This window comes from Rana temporaria, chromosome 3 (genome assembly GCF_905171775.1).
Source record: "Rana temporaria chromosome 3, aRanTem1.1, whole genome shotgun sequence".
NCBI lineage: Eukaryota > Metazoa > Chordata > Amphibia > Anura > Ranidae > Rana > Rana temporaria.
Window position 1 is genome coordinate 202,289,347 of NC_053491.1, and position 12,597 is coordinate 202,301,943.

General features: G+C 38.5%; 1 protein-coding gene across 1 annotated transcript in view; it reads left to right on the forward strand.

The window, feature by feature from the left end:
* The first annotated feature begins 1,095 nt into the window (after positions 1–1,095).
* The window catches only part of LUM (lumican), a 33,082-nt gene continuing 21,580 nt past the window's right edge, over positions 1,096–12,597 (forward strand). The window contains exon 1 of the mRNA XM_040344143.1: positions 1,096–1,179. The gene's annotated coding sequence lies outside the window, so the exon portion shown is untranslated. The remainder of the gene's footprint in view (positions 1,180–12,597) is intronic.

Consider the following 12,597-nt stretch of genomic DNA (forward strand, 5'->3'; position numbering starts at 1 on the left):
TAGAGAAAGTAGCTGTGTGTTAGTGGGCGTCCTGACTCTCCCGTAGTCCAAGGGTGGGGGCGAGCACGACACTCCACACCAGGGAGAAAGTCTTGCATTACCGTGTGTAGTTACAGACAGAAGAACAGGAAGTGAGGATTTCTCAGAAGAAATAAGGACATTTAAAAACAAAATCGAAGGGTGAGGTAAGTGAAGGAGGACTGCACTAAGGTAAAGGAAGCTATTTAGGGAAAACAAATTGTACCTTTACAACCCCTTTAATACTGGCTCTTCCCTATATGTTTCCTAAAATGACAAGCTCATTAAATAATGGATCCAATCCTACTCTCATTTGTCACTCTGAAAGAATCTGTCGCAAATGAATCTGATGGAAGATAATGTCCTGTGCAGCAGTTCTAGGGCAGTAAAATTGAAACTACTCCACATCACTGCAAGTGACATCACTGCCCTTCAACTACTACATGGCTTACGAGTCAGGCAATGGCACCTTCCAAAGAAGATTTGGAGACACAAAAGTTTTCCAACAGAAAAGAACTGTAGGAAACTAGAAAGTGATAATGTCACAGAGCACGTGAAGGCTACATCAACCACCTGGAACCCATTATGTCAAGTAAATAATATTTTAGTTTATAGTATGTTTGCACTGAATTATGCTTTACCAAAGAATGCTAAAAACAATATCTAAAATGTGTCAAAGTTTCTTAGCTGAGAGTATTGCTAGACTGAGACAAGGACTGCTGCAAATGCCTGGTTTCTGTAGTTTACAGAGAAAACAGATAGTATCTTTCTTTGTTCCCTGTCTTTCATTCCTTAGCAATCCTTTGGATAGTAGATTACTATATACGTTATAAAACTCTCAGAAGTCTTTTTTTTTTTTTTTAACTCTGTTGATTTCTTTGTTTGAAGGGTGCAACAGATGGGCTGTACTTTGATAGCCTTCCACCTGCACTTACTCAGTATATTTTGCATGCCACACCACAAACTCACCATGATGACATAAGAGCTATGTGACTAGTTTTTTTTTTTTTTTTCCTTCTTCTCTCTTTTTCTTTTTGCTGTTCTGTATTACAGTGGTCCTGGCAGGCAGTTCTCTCCTGACACTGTTTACAGCACATGATACTTGATTCAGTCTCTTTTTTAATCTGCGTAGGGAATTAAAGAGAGCAGCATCAAACAGAGGTAAGCAACATTGTGGCTCATGTTTACATTTGCAATTGTAATGATAACAATAATTTTCTTTTGTAAATCTCTGCCAGTTCTTAAGGATTTCCTACCGAATCTATGTCTGATTTTGTACATTTATTTTCATTTATACTAAATGTTTTGATAGCAATTTTGCAGACAGTGAACACACTGTGGTTTAGTTTTACTACCATTACTTATACTTATACTTATTACTTATAATGAACATTCTATTTTTTTTTGAGTAATGCTTCCTTTTTATTAGCAGACTTTTGAAAAAATTATTTGAGTTTGATTCACATAACTGTGGATGTTAATTCCAGTACAGCAAGCATTTAAAAAGTCTGTGTGTAATAGAAACTGCAGGATTAAATACCCTGCTATAAAGACAACAACATACTTCAAATAGAATTCTTTGAGATACGTTTTCTTAATTTTCCATCCACTGATTTATTTATTTTTTAAGATCATTGGGCAGATACAGTTGTATTATATTTTAGGGTTATATATACTTGTATTATTACATTTGATGTAGAAAGAATGTGCAAATATAATGTGCATTTTATTGCAGATAATAGAAAAACATGCCAACACCTTGTTTTCTGCATGTGGTTAACACTTAATTGTCTCAGTATCCTTATGCAGAGCCTTTAGAAATTAAAATACACAGTTTAGCACTAGTTTTAGAACTAATTGACAAATTAAAAAAAGCACTTTTGAATCCTGGCTTTCAAATTGTCATATGCCCTAATTTAAATTTGATTAGACACATGTATTTTTTACTGCAATATTTTTTCAAATGTGAAAAAATTATGTTTATTGAGATTTTTGTGCCCTGTGTGCACACAGGTGAATCAATTATTGTCTTACTCTTAAATCTATGTTAGCTTTAAGTATTTATTAATTCAATTGATTAGTTATACAATTGCGTAACAAACATTTTATTGTGCAGCTTTTAAATCAGCTTTTGATTCAGACAGAATAATATACCAGTAGAACTTTTATTGACCATTTATAAATACACAGATACTTTAGAAACAAACTGCCCATTTTAGTTTTGAGTAAACTCTGCTAGTGTGTCACAAAAGTTGACGTTCCCCATTATTTTCAAGACAGTAAGTCACCTGCAAAAGGATTCTTCTTTTTGGAGTACCAACCCTTGAAAATCTCCAAGGACTACACCCAGAAAGTGGGATGTCTTAGACTACAGCTGCTTCCAATCTGCTACGTGACACATCATTCAGCAACTTATCTTTTATCTTTTATATACGATTTTTTAACCTATGCAATGTTTTCCACTATATAAAATAGACCTTAAATCAACAGCCTTTCCAAAATATGATATTAGCTGTCCTATTTGCCATACTATTTGAAAAAATCGAGCTGTGCTTCTAAAAGCTTTGTTTGGCGAATGTTTCTTATAAAAAAAAAAAAAAATTAACTACAAAGACTCCATGATTCCCTATGTTTGTTGTTGGCTAATACTAGTGTGCTTTATACAAATTCTAGTGTAGAGACAAAGGGGTGGTTTACTAAAGGCAAATAGACTGTGCACTTTGCAAATTGCAGTTGCACTCTACAAGTTCAGTTGCTCCAGAGCTTAATAAATGAGGTAAAGATTCACTTTGCAAAGAATATCCAATCACATGCAAGGAACATTTTAAAAACAGCATTTTTCCTTACACATAATTGGATGAGGAAAGTCAGCAGAGTTTCTGCTCATTTACTAAGCTCTTGAGCAACTTCTCTTGCAGAATGCAACTTCAAAGTGCACAGTCTATTTGCCTTAAGTAAATCAACCCTAAAGAGTAACATGTGACATCTTTCTTGTTAGAGATTACAGTATAAAGAGAACCTGTAGTGAATAAATCAGCAAAATTAATAATACATTTATCTGTTGGTCTGACAAACAGTTTCCTTTTGAACTATGTAATTACATGTTTTACTATTAGATAGGTGCATGTACAGACCTCTCGCTTCACTATCTGAAATCATGTCATCAATCTAAAGGACAGTTGAGCTACTTGCATATCAACACCTGGTAGATTTGTGTGTTCACAGTCTAGATAATTTGTAACTTTCTTGCTTTTTTTGTATCAAGTAGATATTTTAAGATTCAGATTTTATTTGAAGATTAAGATTTAAATAAAAAAATACCCCCAACCCACACGCATACCAAGTGCAATTTACTGCAGTACATCCTATAGAACAAACTTTGAGGGCCTTTCTTCAAAAGTCAAGTTGCTGGTTTAATTCTCATCAAGAGAACTGTGCTTTTAGATTCTCAAGTCTGTACACCTTCTGCAGTCACTATGATGGGCCCCGTTTTAGCCAACACATTTTATTCATACATTATTATCAAATTGTGAGTTAATACAGCTCTACATGAGCAGAAATTGGATCAGGAGATATGACAGGGAGATCTCACTGATGAAATATAGATAAAGGAAGTTATCATGTGCCCCTGGACCAGCAGATTACAGGTATAACTGAAAAATCACTTTTAGGTGTCCATTTAAAAAAAAACATATACAGCTAATCTACATGTAAAACTGTTTCTTTTTAATACCATTATTATATTTGGTATGAACATCTTATACCTTACAGTATTTTTTTGCTTAATCACATGTGCAATAAAGAGCCCTTTGTGATTTGGACAGACCTTGGGACAAAAAAGGTAAATTATACTGGCCTTAGCCAGTATCTGCCAAAATCATGCCAAAAATGCTTTGTTTTCCAAACTGAGCATACCTAATTTTGGTAAATTTTCACCATAGGTAAACTTCTTAACAGTCTCCAAAGTTTCTATGTCCACTTTACATTATGATGTCCAAATCTGGACATTTGGAAATGTTGGTTGTTGCAACACAAGTAGTTTACCTGGAGTCTATACTATGTATTAGAACATGGCCTTTCTTCCAAAGATGTTGCTTTTGCAGCTGTCACTGGACATTGAGTAGTACTGCTTAGTATGCAAAATTTTGATGGATTTCTTTGAGTTACTTGCCTTTGCAATATACTGTATTATGCACTGCCTTACTAAATAGCAATTAGGTGTGATGGTCAGTAAACTAATAATTAGCACTATCTATGTTCAGGCAGCAACTTGTGCAAAATAGAATAATATAGGGGTTGATTTACTAAAGGCAAATAGACTGTGCATTCTGCAAAGTGTAGTTGTACTCTACAAATGCAGTTTCTCCAGAGCTTGGTAAATGAGGCAAAGTTTCATTTGCAAAGAATACCCAATCACATGCAAGGAAAAAAAAAGCATTTTGCTTGAACATGATTGGTTGATGAAAGCCAGCAAAGCTCTGAAGCAACTGTTCTTACAGAGTGCAACTGCAGTCTGTTTGCCTTTAGTAAATCAACCCCATAGTGTCATGTAACCACATAGGTCACCATTAGAGGTGACATTTTTTGGAAACCAAATCTTAACAATTCTCCCCTTCTGCACCCAAAAGTGGAGAAGGGTTGTCTTTAACTCACACATTTTCCAATTATGGGAGATCATAGGAAGTTTTTTTAGTGAGATATTGTAGAAATATTCTCCTATTTTGAGATACCATGCTTATTCTAACCCTAACACACTAATAGAAAGGTGTTAAGATTAAAATATTAGGAATACGTATGTATGGCAAAGCAGTGTGGCAAATTATAATGGATTTTTTTTTATATATTTTTTAATTGGGTACACAGAAAGGCATCATGGTCCTTAAAATATGGAGGACTATAATCCATGTGGACTAGACAGAGAGGCTATGAGGAGAAATATATTTTAACTAAGGGTAAATGTAATGATTTGTCTCAACAGATGTGTTCCTTTGTTACAGAATCATTTTCAGGAAAAAAAAGAAACATTATAAAATTATTATTATTTATTTTCTTTTCCAGCCGCACAAAATATTTTTTGATTTTAGAAAAAAATATGTGTTGCAAAGGCAGTGCAATATATTTTGTCAAAACTGCCCAATTTTAAATCAAACACCTTACTTTTCCTATGAAGAGCTAGGTACCTACACTCAACTGTACAGTAACTGTTCTTTACTTGTTACAGTTTTTGTATTTTAGTAGTAGTCAATTATGCATTGAGTATAACATGTTCACACTTGACTTCAACACATTCATATACAGTAAATATATTTTCCCTGCAGGCTAATAAGTGTAGTTAAAGTAAATGCTTTTTATTTTTAGAATTTTTTGGGGGGGAATCAGTAATGTGCAAAACTGTTGAGCCCATTAGTTGACCAGTAGCCATCAAGCATTTTTTTTTTTTTTACTGTTGCTTTTTTTTTTACTTAGCAGTAAAATGTGCCATGGAGGTGGCATGTCCAAAGTTGACTGAGGCACTACCAAAATACGATTTTTTACTGTACTTTATATATGTTCATGGGTCTTTAGAAGTATTCTCTGTTTCTTTCACTTGCAACTTAAATCCCATCTCTTCTTTGACCTTAGCTAACAGGTCCTAAAAGTGACCTTGCCTCACACTTGCTGTGACAGTGTATGGTCATCAGTATACCAGAATGAGAAGCTAAAACGTGGAAGAAATCTTGGTTACTTAGAAAGTGCCTGCCAATGATTATGTAAAAAAAATAAAAAATAAATGTTCCCTACTATATGGATAATTACAGTGAACTCATATACTGGAAATGTGTAAAGATGTCTGAATAGCAGTAATGAAGGAATTAAATATATTCAATGCAATATTGCAATAGATTGTAGCTGCACTGAAGATGATGCTGAAGAAAAATAAAATCACTGTACCCTGTAGTGGTAATGACTCCAAGCAGCACCTCTGATGTTTGGAGGTCCAGGAACAGTGAATAACCAGATGCAGTTTAACACATGGAACTATGTGTGATGACACAACCATTTTTCACTGAGAAAAAGCCACTGGAAGCTCTTCGTGGGAGCATGGAAGAGTTCACTTAAAGTTTGCAAAACTCCACCTACTAAACAAAAGCTCAATTTGGGGTAAATCTTGAACCTGGAAAAAATTACCTCAACTATAGTTCTCAGTATGAAAGAAAATGTGTATGCTTCTAATCTGATCCCAAACACTGTTTTTCTGTGCCTGTTTGAAATAAATAACAGGACCTGATCAGCTCCTAAAGGTACATTGATAAATAAGGCTAAGAAAGCTCTGGTAAAGTTTGGATTTAAGTTTTCTATTAACTCTGCATGATTATATTTTATAAGCTATTTTATTAAAATATATATGAAGCCATTTGTTTTCATTTTGGATAGAGTAGAGGAGGGTTAATCATGGAATGTTTTGCTTTTTTCTATGTGTGTCTGATTTGGGATTACACTTTACTCCTGGTTCTCAAATTTTTCAAATGTGAAGGAAATAGAGGATAGGATGGGCCCAAGGACAGATCTTTGGGGTACCCCTACAGAAAGAGGAAGTAGAAAGGAGGAAACAGAGTTATAGTTAACACTGAAGGAGTTCTGTAATAGGTAGGAGAGCTAGGAGAGAACAGAGTCTTGAAGGCAAAGAAAGTGGAGTTTTTTGAGGAGGGGGGGATGGTCAACAGTATCAAAGGCTGCAGAGAAGTCTAGTGGTACGAGTATGTAGTAGTGGCTATTGGTTTTAGCAGATAGATCATTCGTGAATTTCAGTAGGGCAGTTTCAGTGGAGAATAGTAAGCAAAAGCAGGACTGTAAGGGGTCAAGAAGGTTATCAGACAGGTAGGAGCTCAGATGATTTAAGCGTTCTAAATGTTTTGATGCAAACAGGAGCAAGGAGATGGGTCTTAACCACTTCAGCCCCGGAAGAATTGGCTGCTCAATGATCGGGCCATTTTTTTGCGATTTGGCACTGCGTCGCGTTAACTGACAATTCCGGTCGTGCGACACTGCACCCAAACAAAATTGACATCCTTTTTCCCCCACAAATAGAGCTTTTTTTGGTAGTATTTGATCATCTCTGTGATTTTTATTTTTTGCGCTATAAAAAATAAAATAGCGTCAATGTTTTTTACACTGACTACGATATATCGGGGCTGCTGAGCCCTGACACCGTGGTCAGAGTATGTGCCTCCATCATACAATGCTACCTGCAGCCCTCTTCTGTCTCACTCTGTCCTCCTCCCTCCTCCTCTCCCTGCCTGTCATCTCTCACTATCACTGCTCTGCTCTTCTCCTCACTGCTTCAAAACTTGCTGGTCATTATATTATCCCATCTGTGTCCTAGTGCCTGTGCTTTGTTAAAAAAAATGCAGATTTCTACCTGTTTTAACAGTGTCTTCCAGCGATCACATGACTCCTGACTCTCTGCTCCTCTCCTCCCCACCTCCCTGGCTGACGTCAGCAGGGGAATCTCGGCCTCGCCCGCTGGAGCTATTACACGGGGAGAGCAGGCAGCCTGGAGTCATGTGGTGACTGAAAAACACTGTTAAAACAGGTAGAAATCTGCTTTTTTTATAAAGCACAGGCAATAGAACACTTTTTATGTGACAGAAGGGATGATGTAATGATCAGTTAGTGGCTTAACAACCACTTTAACTTGTTCAGGCTGGTGGGGTCCAGTGAGGGCTTTTTAATTATGGAGGTATTCAGTGCATGCTTTAGAGGGTAGGGAAGGTGCCAGTAGAGTGGGAGAGATTGCATATGTGAGTGAAGGAGCATAAGATAGAAGAAGAGGGTGACCGTATTTATTGTGATGGAACAGTATCCAGGGGACAGGTGGTAAGGTAGGCTTCTGAGAAAACTTTAGCAACCTCTTCAGAAGTAGCGAAAGAGGAAAGTGTTGAGCATGGTTTTGTACAGGATATGTTAAGTGGGATAGATGTCTGTGCAGGGGAGATGCCCCTTACGCATTGCATCAATCTTCTCTTTGAAGTGATTGGCAATCTTGTGTGAAATGAGTGAGTTACTGGGTTGAGATGGTGGTGGAGACAGTAGAGAGTGAAAAGTAGAGAAGAGACAACAAGGTCTAGATGACAGAGTATTAATGAGAAAGAGGCTTATTTGGTAGCATGGAGGGATGATTTTTTTTTTAAGAAGACAGGTTTAAATAGGGTGAATGCTTGCTGGGATTTGTTTTTTTGCCACAATCGCTTCAGTGCACCGCTATGTTTCTTAAGATTTCTGTTGTTGTTAGTCTGCCAAGGTTGTAATGGCCAGGGGCCTGATACTTTGTGTAGTGAGAGCAGCAAGAGAATCCAGTGTGGAAGAAAGTGAACTGCTATAGACAGACAAGGCCAGGTCAGGGCAAGACAGGGGTGAAATGTTGTCATGGAAGTGGTCAGTTGCAGAGTTGAAAAGAGAAGGATTAAAGTGGCAAAGGTTTCTGCGGGTAATTGTTTTCTGCTTTAAGGGACAGGTGGTTGTGGTTAGAGAGAGAAAATGGGGTACTGGTGAGGTTATAGGAGGTACAAAGAGAAAACAAGGTCAAGGGTATTACCATTAGAGTGAGTTGAGGACTGTGTCCATTGTGTTACGTCAAAGGATGAAGTTGATTTAAAAAGTTGTGATATAGTTGGGCTGGGGCTGTTAAAATCACCATAATTGATAGTTGAATGTTTTTTCCGACAGAATTCCACTCAAGCTTGGCTTGCACACACGGTCACACAAAAGTTCTCTGAACTTTCAACCGTCAAGAGCGCGGTGATGTACAACACTACGACGAGCCGAGAAAAAAAAAGTTCAATGCTTCCGAGCATGCGTCAAATTGTTTCCGAGCATGCGTCAGAATTTTGCGCGTTGGAATTGCTACAGACGATCGGATTTTCATATAGGATTTTTTTCCGGCTGAAAATTTGAGAACCAGCTCTCAATCTTTTGTTGGTAGAAATTCCGACAGAAAATGTCCAATGGAGCATACACACAGTCGGAATTTCCATTCAAAAGCTCACATCGGAATTTCTGATCATGTGTACAGGGATTAGAGAAATGGGAGAAAACAGCCAAATACACTGTGTGTAAAAAGAAGAGAATGATAGAGAGGGGGGGGGGTAGGAAGGACTTAAAAGGTGCTCAGTTGGAATAGACGAAAACCAACTCCACCTCCCTTCTTTCCACTAAGCCTTAGTGAAAGAGTCCAGTGGAGGCCAGTGATTGCAAGTAGGTTAAGGGAGTGGGAGACAAAAAGGTCATACATGCAGACAGAGCAGGCATTTCAGAGGGCACATGAGAGGGGGTGGTTATTGGGACCAGGGGAGTCGAGATTAGACTGAGTGGATTGTGGCTAATGTTGAAGAAAGGATGGTGCTGGGTGTGTGTGTGGGGGGGGAGATAATGAAGGGCCAGGTTTAGAGGAGATATCCCCAGAGGTTAGGGGAAGGAGTCTGAGGAAATAAGTTGAGTGTGGGATGTGTATGAGAGCACATCATTTCCTGTCCTGGTGTTTGGGTCAGCAGGTGGGTTAAGTAGTATTAACAGGAGGTGATGAGAACAGTAGTAGGGAGACTGTAGAAGTGAGGGTGATATGTACAAGTTTTGGAGTGAAGAAGAGGGAAAAATAAGGCCTTGTACAGACAACCGAACATGTCCGCTTGAAACTGTCCGACGGGCAGTTTCCGGCGTACAAGGCAGATTTGTCTTTTGGTCCGCTGGCTTGTACCCACCAGCGGACCAAATTCCCGTCGGACCAGAACGCGTGCACGTAAACCACGTACGACGTCACTATAAAGGGAAAGCCCAAAGTCAATGGCGCCGCCCTCTGTTCCGCTTTTGCTAGTTACGGGTTTGCTCGTGTTAGTGAAGGTTTGGTTAGAGCCGATTCGCGCTTTTCGGTCTCCGCGCTTTACCAGGTTGTATTCTCGGGTTCAGTGCGTGTGCTTGTGGGATCGTAGTTGGCAATCGGGTACAGGCTTTCAGGTCGTTCTGCTTTGCAGTTGCGTCCTGTCCGCTCGTATCTGTTTGTCGCACGTTCTTTGCAGGTAGTGCTGGATTTGGGAGTGCTTTCTGTTGGAGTGTGTTCTTGACTGACCAGCCGGCCGGTTTGAAGCCATGATGGAGCAGCAGCGTCAATTTTCGCGAATTGGTGCTGGTTATGGGATTGCTTCAGGACATGCTCATCGTTCCAGTAGTTTGGCCAGGAACAGGGGGAGGAGGCGTTCCTGGGCCAAGAATTGGTTGCGCCAGCGTGACCAGTTCTCTCATATGCCTCTGCTTAGGGAAATCCGGCAGAATAATCCTAATGACTATACGAACTTTCTCCATATGACGGACCCCGTATTCAACCGTCTGCTGGATCTTCTGTCCCCCTATATCACGAAGCAGGACACTGTGATGCGCCAAGCCATCACGGCCGAGCAGAGGCTTATTGCCACGTTGTGGTACCTGGCGACTGGGAGGAGCCTGCAGGACCTCAAGTTCTCGACAGGCATCTCTCCGCAGGCGCTTGGGGTCATCATACCGGACACGTGTTCTGCCATCATCAGAGTTATGCAGGAGGAGTATATTAAGGTAAGTTTCCTCATTTTAACCTCACAATCTGTCTTTAATAATGTGGGCAAATAACTTTTTCTTTTATTTCCCAGATATGCTGTGTGTTTAACGTTCCCTTTTCTCCCTATGCATGTTGATATAAGCTTTTCCATGTTCTTTTTCTTGGCCTACCTGCATATTTGTACCTTACCCAATATTAACCTGTCCAGCATGCTATCCTAGGGACAACCCCACCTTGCCTATTTTTATCTTGACTTTTTTTTTTTACAGTTCAACCCCCCCCCTTAAAACTGTTTTGTCCCCATCAGAGGACTGTGGAGTCTCTTAATTAAGTGGGCCTATATATTTGTGCCCCGAAATTCTCCCTGCACAATTTTTAAATGCAATTTGAATACTGTGAAGTTGCACAAGGATGCTTGTAGGATTATGTTTGCAATGTTTATGTGCCAAAGTACTAAATATCTTTATTTGTTTGTCCCCACAGCTTCCCTCCACGCCACAGGAATGGCAGACTGTGGCTTCCCAATTTGCCCAGCGTTGTGATTTTCCGAACTGCGGTGGAGCAATAGATGGGAAACACGTCCGCATAGTGCCGCCACCCCACTCAGGGTCCTACTATTTTAACTACAAAGGTTTTCATAGTATTGTGTTGATGGCGGTGGTGTCGGCACAGTATGAGTTTCTATATGTGGACGTGGGGAAGAACGGCCGGCTGTCTGATGGGGGAGTGTTCGCGCGGACAGAATTCTACAGTCGTCTCCAAGCTGGTGGTCTGGCACTGCCACCGGATGAAGACAATGTTGAAGGACTTCCGTTTGTGTTTCTAGCGGATGAAGCTTTCGGGCTTGGACCTCACCTCATGCAGCCTTTTCCCCAGAGGACCCTCACTTCAGAGAGGAGGGTGTTCAATTTTCGGTTGGCCAGGGCTCGGAGGGTAGTCGAGAATGCCTTTGGGATACTCTCCGACCGGTTTTGCCTGTTCCTGACAGCGATACACTTGGCGGAATATAAATTGAACACCATTGTTTTTGCCTGCTGCATTTTGCACAACTTTCTACACAGGCACTCCCAGGCGTACCTACCCAACATCGGTGCTGAGGCAGGACTACCCTCAGATACCCTTCCTGGGCTGGACACTGGTCGCGCTGGCTTGGCCCCCCAATCTGCTCGTGAGGTACGCGACAAATATGTTGAGTACTTCATGGGTCGGGGGGCCATTGCTATGCCAGATCATATTTCTTTCTAATTCGGCCCCCAAAAGAAAGAAATATTCACATAACTAATAAATAATTTGACCATTGGACTTTATACAGTTGTTTGTCATTATTGCTTTTTCTTATTTTATCTGTTTTCCTGGTTCTCCAACTAACTAGTGCACTTCTAGTGACAAATTTAGTTCTCCAGTTTTAGTAAATAACCACAATTGCACATTATTCACTCATCTACAAACTGGGTATTGAGTCTAGAAATAAGAAGCCACTAATTTTTCATATTTTGATGTCAAGCTTTTTATTTTCAGCTTGTTCATTACCCCCCAAAAAAGTATGCATTTTATTATGAAAACATGTTTTTAGAATTTGGAGTCAACAATATATTTTTTTTGTTTTATATTTTTGTCCGTTTTTTTTTTCTTTTTATAGTGATTATCAAGAATATATATCTTAAAAAAATTTCACATTTTTTGTTATCAAATATCGAATTTTTTATAATTATTTTTTTGGTTTTATATATATATATATATATATATATATATATATATATATATATATATATATATATATATATAATGAATATTATTTATATATATATATATATATATATATATATATATATATATATATATATATATATACAGTAAAAAAAATTATATTTTTATATATATATATATTTTTTGTGGTTTTCTGAAAAATAAAGCTTTATTTTTATTTATTTTTTATATATATATAATTAAAATATATATTTGTTTTTAGTTTTTTTTATATATATATATAATTATATATATCTATATTTTTTTTT